At 60.1% G+C, this 15,667-nt stretch overlaps 2 non-coding genes across 2 annotated transcripts; both read left to right on the top strand.

The window, feature by feature from the left end:
* Positions 1-7,777: 7,777 nt before the first annotated feature.
* On the top strand, positions 7,778-7,896 carry LOC131864316 (5S ribosomal RNA). The gene has a single exon (XR_009363148.1). It is a non-coding gene; the product is annotated as a 5S ribosomal RNA (ribosomal RNA).
* Positions 7,897-13,811: 5,915 nt separating this feature from the next.
* On the top strand, positions 13,812-13,930 carry LOC131864317 (5S ribosomal RNA). The gene has a single exon (XR_009363149.1). It is a non-coding gene; the product is annotated as a 5S ribosomal RNA (ribosomal RNA).
* The last annotated feature ends 1,737 nt before the right edge of the window (positions 13,931-15,667 follow it).

A 15,667-nucleotide genomic window follows, 5' to 3' on the forward strand; every position in this document is an offset into this window, starting at 1 on the left:
CAAGGCGGCCGAGGAGCCTCACCGCATAGCAATCGGGGTGCGAGGCGAGGGATGCGGCGAGAAGGACCCAACGGCTAGACGGAAGAGGCTTCAGGGCCGCCTCGGAATGGTCCAAGCATCGGACGCGCTTGGGGCGACTACCAGTGACAACCCCTTATCCCGCGACGCGTCCGATACACAGATAGTTCCAAGGCGGCCGAGGAGCCTCACCGCATAGCAATCGGGGTGCGAGTCGAGGGATGCGGCGAGAAGGACCCAACGGCTAGACGGAAGAGGCTTCAGGGCCGCCTCGGAATGGTCCAAGCATCGGACGCGCTTGGGGCGACTACCAGTGACAACCCCTTATCCCGCGATGCGTCTGATACACAGATAGTTCCAAGGCGGCCGAGGAGCCTCACCGCATAGCAATCGGGGTGCGAGGCAAGGGATGCGGCGAGAAGGACCCAACGGCTAGACGGAAGAGGCTTCAGGGCCGCCTCGGAATGGTCCAAGCATCGGACGCGCTTGGGGCGACTACCGTTGCCAACCCCTTATCCCGCGATGCGTCTGATACACAGATAGTTCCGAGGCGGCCGAGGAGCCTCACCGCATAGCAATCGGGTTGCGAGGCAGATTATTGGGAAGGGAACCCCCTGGGATGCGGCTCAAGCAGTGCCCAAAGGGACTGGAATGCGGAATCACATCGAGAGACCCAAATGCTATACGAGGGCTCAAATCGAATTATCGATTTGGCCACGACATGGACGCATCGGAACGACTACCTTTGCCGAACCACTCGCAATTGCATCCATACCGAAACCAATAGACATTTCCGTTAGAGCCCTCGCATAGCATTCGGGAATCTCGCATGCCCCTCTAAATCGACCAATGCTGGCGCTCAACGAAAATCCGAGCGCTACCACCGTTCGAGCGCCAGCATTGGTCGAGTTAGAGGGGCACGGGGGAGAATGCTCCAGTCAACACCTCCCCTATATAAGTTATTTGTCCGATTCTCGCACAACCGTAGTCTGCCTCGTCGAATCAAACAACGGTCCCAGATTCCGACTTCCGTTCCGTAGAGACCCAAAAGCTAGATGGAGGCTCGCAAGAAAGAGAGTCGGCGCATAGCAATCGGGTTTCTCGAACGTTTAGGGACCGAGCTCACTTGCGGATAGGGCAAAATCCGCCAAGCAACCCAAAAGCTAGACGGGGGCTCGAATCGAATCGCCTAGGCGGCCACAACAACGACGTGTTGGATCGACTACCAGTGCCAAACCATTCAGCAAGACTAGTCTGTGTCGAGGCCGGATAGAGATTCTCAGAGAGCGCCCGTATAGCATTTAGGAGACCTGCCGCGTCCCTCACACTCGACAAATGGTGGTGCACGTTTATAAATCCGAGCGATCCCAACCCTTTCAAGCACCAACATCGGTCGAGATAGAGGGGCACGGAGGGGGCTGCGTGAGACAACACAGTCCCCTATATAAGTTATTTGTCCGATTCTCACACATCCGAAGAATGGTCATCAAATCGGACAACAGCCCAAACTTCCGACTTCCGTCCCAGAAAGCCCAAGAGCTATCTAAAACGTTCATGGCCGGAACTCGATCGCGGCTATACCAGTCCGCCAAGCAACCCAAAAGCTAGACTGGAGCTCTAGTCGAATCACCTCTGTGGCCATTGCAAGGACGTGTTGGAGCGACTACCATTGCCGAACCATTCCGCAGGTCGAGTCCATACCAAGGCCGCATAGAGATTCACGATGAGCTCCTGCATAGCAATCAGGAGACTTGCCGTGTCCATCACAATCGATAAATCCTGGTGCAAGATTTTTGCATCCGAGCGCTCCAACCAGTCGAGCACCAGCATCAATCGACATAAACGGGCACGGGGGGAGGATGCTCGAGAACACTACCTCCCCTATATAAGTTATTTGTCCGATTCTCAAGCAGCCGAAGTCTGGTCATCGAATCGGGTCAAAGACCACAACTTCCGACTTTACCCACAATGCAAGTCATCGAATCGAACATCGGCCCCCGAGTCGGACTCCATGCGTATGTCAGGTCATCGGACCCAAATTCCGCCTTCCTGCGCATGGCGGGCCATCAATATCAACTCGGTCATCGGACCCAAACTCCGCCTTTCTGCGCATGGCACGCCTTCAAATCGGTCATCGGACCCAAATTCCGCCTTCCTGTGCATGGCGGGCCATCAACATCAACTCGGTCATCGGACCCAAATTCCGCCTTTCTGCGCATGGCACGCCATCAACTCGGTCATCGGACCCAAATTCCGCCTTCCTGCGCATGGCAGGTCATCGGACACAAATTCAGACCTCGCCAATATGCCTACGTATCGAATCGGTCATCGGACCCAACTTCCGACTTCATCCATACTGTAGGGTCTTTGAGGTTGGCGCGGTGCGCTCAACCCGGGGAGTCGACCCATCGAAGCATACACCTCCCCTATATAAGCTATTTGTCCGATTCCCACACCTGTGTAGTTTGCACCTCTGACCAGGACATCGACCCCAACTTCCGAACTCGACTGCAACGACGGCACCAGCGCCTTGGTGCGCACCTTGCGACGCACAGTCCCAACATTCGCCTTCCTGCACATGGCAGGTCATCGGACCCAAATTCCGACCTCGCGAGTATGCCTACATATCGAATCGGTCATCGGACACAACTTCCGACTTCATCCATACCGTAGGGTCTTTGAGGTTGGCGCGGTGCGCTCAACCCGGGGAGTCGACCCAACGAAGCATACACCTCCCCTATATAAGCTATTTGTCCGATTCCCACACCTGTGTAGTTTGCACCTCCGATCAGGACATCGACCCCAACTTCCGAACTCGCCTGCAACGACCGAACCAGCGCCTTGGTGCGCACCTTGCAACGCACAGTGCCAACATTCGCCTTCCTGCACATGGCAGGTCATCGGACCCAAATTCCGACCTCGCGAGTATGCCTACATATCGAATCGGTCATCGGACCCAACTTCCGACTTCATCCATACCGTAGGGTCTTTGAGGTTGGCGCGGTGCGCTCAACCCGGGGAGTCGACCCAACGAAGCATACACCTCCCCTATATAAGCTATTTGTCCGATTCCCACACCTGTGTAGCTTGCACCTCCGATCAGGACATCGACCCCAACTTCCGAACTCGACTAAAAAGACCGCACCAGCACCTTGGTGTGCACCTTGCAACGCACAGTGCCAACATTCGCCTTCCTGCACATGGCAGGTCATCGGACCCAAATTCCGACCTCATGAGCATACCTACTAATCGAATCGGTCATCGGACCCAACTTCCGACTTCATCCATACCGTAGGGTCTTTGAGGTTGGCGCGGTGCGCTCAACCTGGGGAGTCGACCCATCGAAGCATACACCTCCCCTATATAAGCTATTTGTCCGATTCCGACACCTGTGTAGTTTGCACCTCCGCTCAGGACATCGACCCCAACTTCCGAACTCGTCTGCAACGACCGAACCAGCGCCTTGGTGCGCACCAAAAGTGCGCACTTTTGGAGGGCACTTTTGTGCGCTCCAAAGGTGCGCACTTTTGGAGGGCACTTTTGTGCGCTCCAAAGGTGCGCACTTTTGGAGGGCACTTTTTGGAGGGCACTTTTGTGCGCTCCAAAGGTGCGCACTTTTGGAGGGCACTTTTTGGAGGGCACTTTTCTGCGCTCCAAAGGTGCGCACTTTTGGAGGGCACTTTTTGGAGGGCACTTTTCTGCGCTCCAAAGGTGCGCACTTTTGGAGGGCACTTTTTGGAGGGCACTTTTCTGCGCTCCAAAGGTGCGCACTTTTGGAGGGCACTTTTGTGCACTCCAAAGGTGCACACTTTTGGAGGGCACTTTTTGGAGGGCACTTTTCTGCACTCCAAAGGTGCGCACTTTTGGAGGGCACTTTTTGGAGGGCACTTTTGTGCGCTCCAAAGGTGCGCACTTTTGGAGGGCACTTTTTGGAGGGCACTTTTGTGCGCTCCAAAGGTGCGCACTTTTGGAGGGCACTTTTGTGCACTCCAAAGGTGCGCACTTTTGGAGGGCACTTTTCCTGCGCTCCAAAGGTGCACACCTAGGTGAGCACCTTCGACCACACCTTGTAGCACACCAAACTCTGACTTTCGACTTCATCCGCAATGCAGGGTCTTTGAGGTTGGCGCAATGCGCACAACCAGGGGAGTCGACCCATCAAACCCAACACCTCCCCTATATAAGCTATTTGTCTGATTCTCATACATGCGTAGCCTGCAGGAGCAATTAGGACATCGACCCCAACTTTCGGCTTCTAAACGAAAACAAGGTCTTTGAGGTTGGTGTAATGCGAACAACTAGGGGAGTCAACCCATCAAACCCAACACCTCCCCTATATAAGCTATTTGTCTGATTCTCATACATGTGTAGTCTACAGGAGCAATTAGGACATCGACCCCAACTTTTGACTTCTTAACGAAAACAAGGTCTTTGAGGTTGACGTAATGCGCACAACCAGGGGAGTCGACCCATCAAACCCAACACCTCCCCTATATAAGCTATTTGTCCGATTCTCATACATGTGTAGCCTACAGGAGCCATTAGGACATTGACCCCAACTTTTGACTTCTTAACGAAAACAAGGTCTTTGAGGTTGGCGTAATGCGCACAACCAAGGGAGTTGACCCATCAAACCCAACACCTCCCCTATATAAGCTATTTGTCTGATTCTCATACATGTGTAGCCTGCAACAACGATTAGGACATCCACCCCAACTTCTGAATTCGTCTGCGTTGACCGCACCAAAGGTGCACGCCTTGGTGCTCACCAAAATCCGACTTCCGACTTCTTCTGCTATGCGGGGTCTTTGAGGTTGGCGCAGTGCGCACAACCAGGGGAGTCAACCCACCGAATGCAACACCTCCCCTATATAAGCTATTTGTCTGATTCTCATACATGCGTAGACTGCAGCAATGATTAGGACATCCACCCCAACTTTTGACTTCTTAAACAAGACAGGGTCTTTGAAGTTGGTGCAGTGCACACAACCAGGGGAGTCGACCCATCAAACGCAACACCTCCCCTATATAAAGCTATTTGTCCGATTCTCATACGTGTAGTCTGCAGCAGCGATTAGGACATCGACCCCAACTTCCGAATTCGTTTGCATTGACCGCACCAAAGGTGCACGCCTTGGTGTGCACCTTGGAGTGCACTTTGGTGCTCACCTCGGTGCACACTTTGGTGTGCACCTCGGTGTGCACCAAAGGTGCGCACCTTGGAGCGCACCAAAGGTGTACACTTTGGAGCGCACCACATAGGGTCTTTGAGAGGTTGGCGCAGTGCGCACACCAAGGTGGGTGTTGAGGTGCGTGCCGAGGTGGGTGGGTGCTAGGGTGCGCTCCATGGTGGGTGCCAGGGTGGGTGCGTGCTAGGGTGGATTCCAAAGAGGGTCATAGGGTGGGTGCCAAGGTGGGTTGGTGATATAGTGGGTTCAAAGGTGGGTACTAGGGTGGGTTCCAAGGTGGGTCACAAGTTGGGTGCCAGGATGCGTGGGTGTTAGGTTGGGTGCCAAGGTGGGCTCCTGCGTGGGTGGGTGCTAGGGTGGGTTTCAAGGTGGACGCGAGGGCGGGTGCCAAGGTGGGTAACAAGTTGGGTGTTAGGATGGGTGAGTGCTAGAGTGGGTGCCAAGGTGGGTGGGTGCTAAGGTGGATGCCAAGGTGGTTCACAGGGTGGGTGGGTTCTAGGGTGAGTTCCAAGGTGGGTCACAGGTTTAGTGCTAGGGTGCGTGTCAAGGCGGGTGTCGAGGTGCCTGGGTGCTAGGGTGTGGATGCCAATGTGGGTCATAGGGTGGGTACTAGGGTGGGCTGCAATGTGGGTGCCAAGGTGGGTAACATGCTCGGTTGGTTCTAAATTGGGTGTCAGGGTGGGTGTGCACCCACCTTGCCCGAGGTGGGTGCCAAGGTGCCAGTGTGGGTGGGTGCTAAGGTGGATGCCAAGGTGGGTGAGAAGGTGGGTGATAGGTTGAGTGGTAGGATGGGTGGGTGCCAAGATGGGTCACAGGGTGGGTGCAAGGGTGGGTAGGTGCTAGGGTTGGTGTCAGGGTGGGTGGGTGCTAGGTTGGGTTCCAAGGTGGGTGCGAGGGTGAGTGTCAAGGTGGGTCACAGGTTAGGTGCTAGGATGGGTGAGTGCTAGGGTGCAAAGGTGCCAGGGTGGGTGCTAGGATGGGTCGATGCTAGGGTGAGTGGCAAGGTGGGTCCACAAGTGTCAAGGTGGGTGCCGAGGTGGGTGCCAACTTGGGTTCCAAGGTGGGTGCCAAGTGGGCGACTGCTATGGTGGATGCCAAGGTGGGTCACGGGGTGGGTGCCAAGTTGCTAGGTTGTGTTCCAAGGTGGGTGCCAACGTGGCTGCTAGGGTGCGTGGGTTAAAGGGTGTGTCACAACGTGGGTGCCAGGATGGGTGCGCACCCACACTGGCCAAGACGGGTGCAAGGTTGGGTTCCAAGCCCGGTCACAGGCTGGGTGCTAGGATGGGTGGGTGCCAAGGTGGGCACCAGGGTGGGTGCACCCACCCTGGCCAAGGTGGGTCACGGGGTGGGTCCTAGGGTGGGTAACGGGGTGGGTACTAAGGTGCGTGCCAAGGTGGGTCATGGGGTGGGTGCCAAGGTGGGCACCAGGGTGGGTGTGCACCAACCCTAGCCAGGGTAGGTCACGGGGTGGTTGTCGGGGTGGGCGTCAAGGAGCCAAGGTGGGTGGCAAGTAGCCAAGTTGCGTGCCAAGGTGGGTGTCGGGGTGGGTGCCAAGGATCCAAGGTGGGTGCCAAGGAACCAAGGTGGGTGTCTGGGTGGGTGCCGAGGTGGGAGCCAGGGTGGGTCCCAAGGTGAGTGCAAAGGTGGGTGCCAGGGTCAAGGTGAGTGCCAATGTGGGTTCCAAGGTGCCAGGGTCAGGGTGAGTGCCAATGTGGGTTCAAAGGTGCTAAGTTGGGTGCGAGGTTGGGTGCGAGGGTGGGTGGGTGCCAAGGTGTGCTAGGTGGAAGCCCGGGTGGGTCGGCATCCCATGGGTGTCGAGTTGGGTGCCTGATGGGTGCTTCTTGTCAAGTTTTAGTCGTCGGGACTCATTTCGAGCCTTAGAGGTCGTTTCTTGTCCGGTTGCCCTGTCTTCGACCTGGGAACCCAATTTTGGTCCTCGGGTCCCATTTTTTTTTGTCTCGCATCCCACTTTTGGCCTGTGGCCTTTTCGGGGTCGATTCTCGTTTTGGGCATCAGAGCATGTTTCTTCTCCTAAAACCCAATATTTGTTTATTAAGTCTCGGAACACATTTTTGTTCTCGTGGACCCATCATGGGTCTTGGAACGCATTTGTGGTCCTTGGGTCCCATTTTGCATCCCGAAACTTGTGTTTTGGTGCTTGATCCCTATTTTGGGTGCCCACCTTGCACCAAGTGCGCACCCGGGGCAAACCGAGCGCCTTGGTGCACCGGGGCAAGATCGAGCGTGCACCCGAGGCGCCCCGAACATGCACCAAGGTGCACTCGGCCCACATGTGAGCGCAGGTCGTTGCGCCCGAGGTGGTGTGTGGGCACCGCGTTGCAGACGGGACACTGCACGCACACGACGCCCCGTCCAGGTGCACGCACGTAGGCCGGGCCGGGTGCACACCCGACGCCCTAGCAAGGTGCGCGCACCCGGGCAGGGCTCACACTTGGCGAACGGGGCGCACTTCGCGAGGGAGGGTGTGCACCTCGACGGGGGTGGGTGGCCGGGGTGGATTCGCACGTGGGTCGCGGTTTGCTAAGTACACACTGCGACAAGCTCATAACGGGTGCGATCATACCAGCGTTAGTGCACCGGATCCCATCAGAACTCCGCAGTTAAGCGCGCTTGGGCCGGAGTAGTACTGGGATGGGTGACCTCCCGGGAAGTCCCGGTGTTGCACCCTTTTTTAGTTTTTCGCCGGGCGTCGCAATGCTATTTGAATAAACCTTTTGCCCGTTTGCGTTCTCGTCGGGGCCGGGCCGGGCCGGGGTGCGCTGCCCGCACTACCGCGCGCGCGGGGGCGACACCGAGCGCGCACCCGAGGCGCCCCGAGCACACAGGCCACGGTGCAACCCGGGCGTTGTGCGCGCACCCCGGTGCGCCCGAGGTGCTGCGCGCGCACCCAGGTGAAATCGGTGTGCACCTCGGCCAGTGCGCGCTCGGTCGAGTCGCGCACGTTGGCCAAGGTGCACGGTGATGTTTCTTACTCTAAGGTTCCGCACCAGACGCCCGGGACAGGTGAGCGAAGCTGGGCAGGGCCGGGTGCGCGGCCGGGGCAGGTGCACGCAGCTGGAGAGAGCTTTGGAGCACACCAGAGGTGCGCACCTTGGAGCACACTTCGGAGCGCACCAATGATGCGCTCCATTCAAAAGTTTCCTGAAAAGGCAAAAAAAGTTGAGATTATAGAATTTCCCACTTGAGAGATTGTAAAAAAAAAAAATTTAAAATGAAGGAAACGCGGGTGCCAAGGTGTGCGCGCCCGGGTGCGCAGCCCAGCCAAGGTGTGCGCACCAAGGCGCCCACCCTGGCGAAGGTGCACGCAAGGTGCGCACCCGAGGCAAACCGGACAATTAACCCAACTTTCGACTTCGCGCGCACCTGCGCACCTTGGAGCGCACTTCGGAGCGCTCCTTGTTGCGCACCAATCTTGGGCACCTCGGAGTGCACCATGGCGCCCACCAAGGTGCGCACCCGGGGCAAACCGAGCTCCGACTTCGTGCGCACCTTGGAGCGCACGAAAGGTGCGCACCATGGCGCCCACCAAGGTGCGCAGCCCAGCCAAGGCGTGCGCATCAAGGTGCGCACCCTGGCGAAGGTGCGCACCCGGGGCAAACCGAGCTCCGACTTCGTGCGCACCTTGGAGCGCACAAAGGGTGCGCAACCCAGCCAAGGTGTGCGCACCCCGGGCAAACCGAGCTCCGAATCGTGCGCACCTTGGAGCACACTTCGGAGCCCTCCTTGGTGCGCACCGATGTTGCGCACCTCGGAGCGCACCCGGGGAAAACAATGCAATTAACCCGACTTTCGACTTCGTGGGCACCTCGGAGCGCTCTCGGGTTCGCACCTCGGAGCACACCGAGGTGCGCACCTTTGATGCGCTGCCTTCACCAATTTCCAGAAAAGGCAAGAAAACATTGAGAAGGTGTGCGCACCGAGGTGCCCACCCTGGCGAAGGTGCACGCGAGGTGCGCACCCGGGGCAAACCGGGCTCCGACTTCGTGCACGCCATGCTGCGCACCTTGGAGGGCCATGGTGCGCACCTTGGAGCACACTTCGGAGCGCTCAATGGTGCCCAACCCAGCCAAGGTGCCCACCGCGGCGAAGGTGCACGCGAGGTGCGCACCCGGGGCAAACCGGGCTCCGACTTCGTGCACGCCGCACCTTGGAGCACACTTCGGAGCGCTCCTTGGTGCGCACCAGGGCGCGCAACCCAGCCGAGGTGCCCACCCCGGCGAAGGTGCACGCGGGGTGCGCACCCGAGGCAAACCGGGCTCCGACTTCGTGCACGCCATGGTGCCCACCGCGGCGAAGGTGCACGCGAGGTGCGCACCCGGGGCAAACCGGGCTCCGACTTCGTGCACGCCGCACCTTGGAGCACACTTCGGAGCGCTCCTTGGTGCGCACCAGGGTGCGCAACCCAGCCGAGGTGCCCACCCCGGCGAAGGTGCACGCGAGGTGCGCACCCGGGGCAAACCGGGCTCCGACTTCGTGCACGCCATGGTGCCCACCGCGGCGAAGGTGCACGCGAGGTGCGCACCCGGGGCAAACCGGGCTCCGACTTCGTGCACGCCGCACCTTGGAGCACACTTCGGAGCGCTCCTTGGTGCGCACCATGGTGCCCACCAGGGCGCGCAACCCCGCCGAAGGTGCACGCGAGGTGCGCACCCGGGGCAAACCGGGCTCCGACTTCGTGCACGCCGCACCTTGGAGCACACTTCGGAGCGCTCCTTGGTGCGCACCAGGGCGCGCAACCCCGCCGAAGGTGCACGCGAGGTGCGCACCCGGGGCAAACCGGGCTCCGACTTCGTGCACGCCATGGTGCGCACCAGGGTGCCCACCGCGGCGAAGGTGCGCACCCGGGGCAAACCGGGCTCCGACTTCGTGCACGCCGCACCTTGGAGCACACTTCGGAGCGCTCCTTGGTGCGCACCAGGGCGCGCAACCCAGCCGAGGTGCCCACCCCGGCGAAGGTGCACGCGAGGTGCGCACCCGGGGCAAACCGGGCTCCGACTTCGTGCACGCCATGGTGCCCACCGCGGCGAAGGTGCGCACCCGGGGCAAACCGGGCTAGGACTTCGTGCACGCCGCACCTTGGAGCACACTTCGGAGCGCTCCTTGGTGCGCACCATGGTGCCCACCAGGCCGCGCAACCCAGCCAAGGTGTGCGCACCAAGGTGCACGCGAGGTGCGCACCCGGGGCAAACCGGGGTCCGGCTTCGTGCACGCCGCACCTTGGAGCACACATCGGGGCGCTCCCGGGTTCGCACCGGCGTTGCGCACCGTGGTGGGCACCTCGGAGCGCACCGTGGTGGGCACCTCGGAGCACACCAAGGTGGGCAGCGAGGTGCGCACCTTTGATGCGATGCCTTCACTAATTTCCATAAAAGGCAAAAGAAAACGAGATTTTAAAATTTCCGTTTTGAAAGATAGTGAGAAAAAGGGAATGCTGGTGCCATCTTGAGCCCGCCCTGGTGCGCAGCCCAGCCAAGGTGTGCGCACCAAGGTGCCCACCCTGGCGAAGGTGCGCGCCCGGGCAATTAACCCAACTTCCAACTTCGCGCGCGCCAGGGTGGGAGCGCACCCAACAACCGGGCCTGGGAAGAGCCAATGCGAGAAACCCCACCAAACGCTCTGAGAAAAAAAGAGGGGGCGCTCCAGTAACCCCGCTTCGGAGCGCACCCTGGGCAAACCCAGCCAGGGTGCCCACCCCGGCCAAGGTGCAGGCGAGGTGCGCACCCGGGGCAAACCGGGCTCCGACAACGTGCACGCCGCACCTTGGAGCACACTTCGTAGCGCTCCCGGGTGCGCACCTCAGAGCACACCAAGGTGGGCAGCGAGGTGCGCACCTTTGATGCGCTGCCTTCACTAATTTCCAGAAAAGGCAAAAAAAAGAGGAGATTTTAAAATTTCCGTTTTGAAAGATAGTGAAAAAAACGGAACGCGGGTGCCATCTTGAGCCCGCCCGGGTGCACAGCCCAGGTAAGGTGCCCACCCTGGCAAAGGTGCGCACCCGGGCAATTAACCCTACTTCCGACTTCGTGCGCGCCAGGGTGGCAACCGGGCCTGGGAAGAGCCAATGCGAGAAACCCCACCAAACGCTCCGACAAAAAAAGAGGCGGCGCTCCAATAACCCCGCTTCGGAGCGCAGCCGGGGCAAACCCAGCCAAGGTGCCCACCCCGACGAAGGTGCACGCGAGGTGCGCACCCGGGGCAAACCGGGCTCCGACAACGTGCACGCAGCACCTTGGAGCACACTTCGAAGCACTCCCGGGTGCCCACCGGCGTTGCGCACCGTGGTGGGCAGCGAGGTGCGCACCTTTGATGCGCTGCCTTCACTAATTTCCAGAAAAGGCAAAAAAAAATGAGATTTTAAAATTTCCGTTTTGAAAGATAGTGAAAAAAACGGAACGCGGGTGCCATCTTGAGCCCGCCCTGGTGCGCAGCCCAGGCAAGGCATGCGCACCAAGGTGCCCACCCGCGGTGCACGCCCGGGGCAAACCGGGCTCCGACTTCGTGCAGGCCGCACCTTGGAGCACACTTCGGAGCGCTCCTTGGTGCGCACCATGGTGCCCACCAGGGCGCACCCGGGGCAAACCGGGCTCCGACTTCGTGCACGCCGCACCTTGGAGCACACATCGGAGCGCTCCCAGGTTCGCACCAGCGTTGCGCACCTTTGATGCGCTGCCTTCACTAATTTCCAGAAAAGGCAAAAAAAAACGATATTTTAAAATTTCCGTTCTGAAAGATAGTGAAAAAAACGGAACGCGGGTGCCATCTTGAGCCCTTCCTGGTGCGCAGCCCAGGCAAGTTGTGCGCACCAAGGTGCCCACCCTGGCGGAGGTGCGCGCCCGGGGCAAACCGGGCTCCGACTTCGTGCACTGCATGGTGCCCACCAAGGCGCGCAACCCAGCCAAGGTGCCCACCGCAGCGAAGGTGCACGCGAGGTGCGCACCCGAGGTGCACACCCGGGGCAAACCGAGCTCCGACTTCGTGCACGCCGCACCTTGGAGCACACTTCAGAGCGCTCCTTGGTGCGCACCAGGGCGCGCAACCCAGCCAAGGTGCTCACCCCGGCGAAGGTGCACGCGAGGTGCGCACCCGGGGCAAGCCGGGCTCGGACTTCGTGCACGCCGCACCTTGGAGCACACATCGGAGCGCTCCCGGGTTCGCACCAGCATTGCGCACCTTTGATGCGCTGCCTTCACTAATTTCCAGAAAAGGCAAAAAAAAAAAAAAAACGAGATTTTAAAATTTCCGTTTTGAAAGATAGTGAAAAAAACGGAACGCGGGTGCCATCTTGAGCCCGCCCTGGTGTGCAGCCCAGGCAAGTTGTGCGCACCAAGGCACCCACCCTGGCCAAGGTGGGTCACGGGGTGGGTCCTAGGGTGGGTAACGGGGTGGGTACTAAGGTGCGTGCCAAGGTGGGTCATGGGGTGGGTGCCAAGGTGGGCACCAGGGTGGGTGTGCACCAACCCTAGCCAGGGTAGGTCACGGGGTGGTTGTCGGGGTGGGCGTCAAGGAGCCAAGGTGGGTGGCAAGTAGCCAAGTTGCGTGCCAAGGTGGGTGTCGGGGTGGGTGCCAAGGATCCAAGGTGGGTGCCAAGGAACCAAGGTGGGTGTCTGGGTGGGTGCCGAGGTGGGAGCCAGGGTGGGTCCCAAGGTGAGTGCAAAGGTGGGTGCCAGGGTCAAGGTGAGTGCCAATGTGGGTTCCAAGGTGCCAGGGTCAGGGTGAGTGCCAATGTGGGTTCAAAGGTGCTAAGTTGGGTGCGAGGTTGGGTGCGAGGGTGGGTGGGTGCCAAGGTGTGCTAGGTGGAAGCCCGGGTGGGTCGGCATCCCATGGGTGTCGAGTTGGGTGCCTGATGGGTGCTTCTTGTCAAGTTTTAGTCGTCGGGACTCATTTCGAGCCTTAGAGGTCGTTTCTTGTCCGGTTGCCCTGTCTTCGACCTGGGAACCCAATTTTGGTCCTCGGGTCCCATTTTTTTTTGTCTCGCATCCCACTTTTGGCCTGTGGCCTTTTCGGGGTCGATTCTCGTTTTGGGCATCAGAGCATGTTTCTTCTCCTAAAACCCAATATTTGTTTATTAAGTCTCGGAACACATTTTTGTTCTCGTGGACCCATCATGGGTCTTGGAACGCATTTGTGGTCCTTGGGTCCCATTTTGCATCCCGAAACTTGTGTTTTGGTGCTTGATCCCTATTTTGGGTGCCCACCTTGCACCAAGTGCGCACCCGGGGCAAACCGAGCGCCTTGGTGCACCGGGGCAAGATCGAGCGTGCACCCGAGGCGCCCCGAACATGCACCAAGGTGCACTCGGCCCACATGTGAGCGCAGGTCGTTGCGCCCGAGGTGGTGTGTGGGCACCGCGTTGCAGACGGGACACTGCACGCACACGACGCCCCGTCCAGGTGCACGCACGTAGGCCGGGCCGGGTGCACACCCGACGCCCTAGCAAGGTGCGCGCACCCGGGCAGGGCTCACACTTGGCGAACGGGGCGCACTTCGCGAGGGAGGGTGTGCACCTCGACGGGGGTGGGTGGCCGGGGTGGATTCGCACGTGGGTCGCGGTTTGCTAAGTACACACTGCGACAAGCTCATAACGGGTGCGATCATACCAGCGTTAGTGCACCGGATCCCATCAGAACTCCGCAGTTAAGCGCGCTTGGGCCGGAGTAGTACTGGGATGGGTGACCTCCCGGGAAGTCCCGGTGTTGCACCCTTTTTTAGTTTTTCGCCGGGCGTCGCAATGCTATTTGAATAAACCTTTTGCCCGTTTGCGTTCTCGTCGGGGCCGGGCCGGGCCGGGGTGCGCTGCCCGCACTACCGCGCGCGCGGGGGCGACACCGAGCGCGCACCCGAGGCGCCCCGAGCACACAGGCCACGGTGCAACCCGGGCGTTGTGCGCGCACCCCGGTGCGCCCGAGGTGCTGCGCGCGCACCCAGGTGAAATCGGTGTGCACCTCGGCCAGTGCGCGCTCGGTCGAGTCGCGCACGTTGGCCAAGGTGCACGGTGATGTTTCTTACTCTAAGGTTCCGCACCAGACGCCCGGGACAGGTGAGCGAAGCTGGGCGGGGCCGGGTGCGCGGCCGGGGCAGGTGCACGCAGCTAGAGAGAGCTTTGGAGCACACCAGAGGTGCGCACCTTGGAGCACACTTCGGAGCGCACCAATGATGCGCTCCATTCAAAAGTTTCCTGAAAAGGCAAAAAAAGTTGAGATTATAGAATTTCCCACTTGAGAGATTGTAAAAAAAAAAAATTTAAAATGAAGGAAACGCGGGTGCCAAGGTGTGCGCGCCCGGGTGCGCAGCCCAGCCAAGGTGTGCGCACCAAGGCGCCCACCCTGGCGAAGGTGCACGCAAGGTGCGCACCCGAGGCAAACCGGACAATTAACCCAACTTTCGACTTCGCGCGCACCTGCGCACCTTGGAGCGCACTTCGGAGCGCTCCTTGGTGCGCACCAATCTTGGGCACCTCGGAGTGCACCATGGCGCCCACCAAGGTGCGCACCCGGGGCAAACCGAGCTCCGACTTCGTGCGCACCTTGGAGCGCACGAAAGGTGCGCACCATGGCGCCCACCAAGGTGCGCAGCCCAGCCAAGGCGTGCGCATCAAGGTGCGCACCCTGGCGAAGGTGCGCACCCGGGGCAAACCGAGCTCCGACTTCGTGCGCACCTTGGAGCGCACAAAGGGTGCGCAACCCAGCCAAGGTGTGCGCACCCCGGGCAAACCGAGCTCCGAATCGTGCGCACCTTGGAGCACACTTCGGAGCCCTCCTTGGTGCGCACCGATGTTGCGCACCTCGGAGCGCACCCGGGGAAAACAATGCAATTAACCCGACTTTCGACTTCGTGGGCACCTCGGAGCGCTCTCGGGTTCGCACCTCGGAGCACACCGAGGTGCGCACCTTTGATGCGCTGCCTTCACCAATTTCCAGAAAAGGCAAGAAAACATTGAGAAGGTGTGCGCACCGAGGTGCCCACCCTGGCGAAGGTGCACGCGAGGTGCGCACCCGGGGCAAACCGGGCTCCGACTTCGTGCACGCCATGCTGCGCACCTTGGAGGGCCATGGTGCGCACCTTGGAGCACACTTCGGAGCGCTCAATGGTGCCCAACCCAGCCAAGGTGCCCACCGCGGCGAAGGTGCACGCGAGGTGCGCACCCGGGGCAAACCGGGCTCCGACTTCGTGCACGCCGCACCTTGGAGCACACTTCGGAGCGCTCCTTGGTGCGCACCAGGGCGCGCAACCCAGCCGAGGTGCCCACCCCGGCGAAGGTGCACGCGGGGTGCGCACCCGGGGCAAACCGGGCTCTGACTTCGTGCACGCCATGGTGCCCACCGCGCCAAGGTGCACGCGAGGTGCGCACCCGGGGCAAACCGGGCTCCGACTTCGTGCACGCCGCACCTTGGAGCACACTTCGGAGCGCTCCTTGGTGCGCACCAGGGCGCGCAACCCAG

This window comes from Cryptomeria japonica, unplaced genomic scaffold, assembly GCF_030272615.1.
Source record: "Cryptomeria japonica unplaced genomic scaffold, Sugi_1.0 HiC_scaffold_83, whole genome shotgun sequence".
Taxonomy (NCBI): Eukaryota; Viridiplantae; Streptophyta; class Pinopsida; order Cupressales; family Cupressaceae; genus Cryptomeria; species Cryptomeria japonica.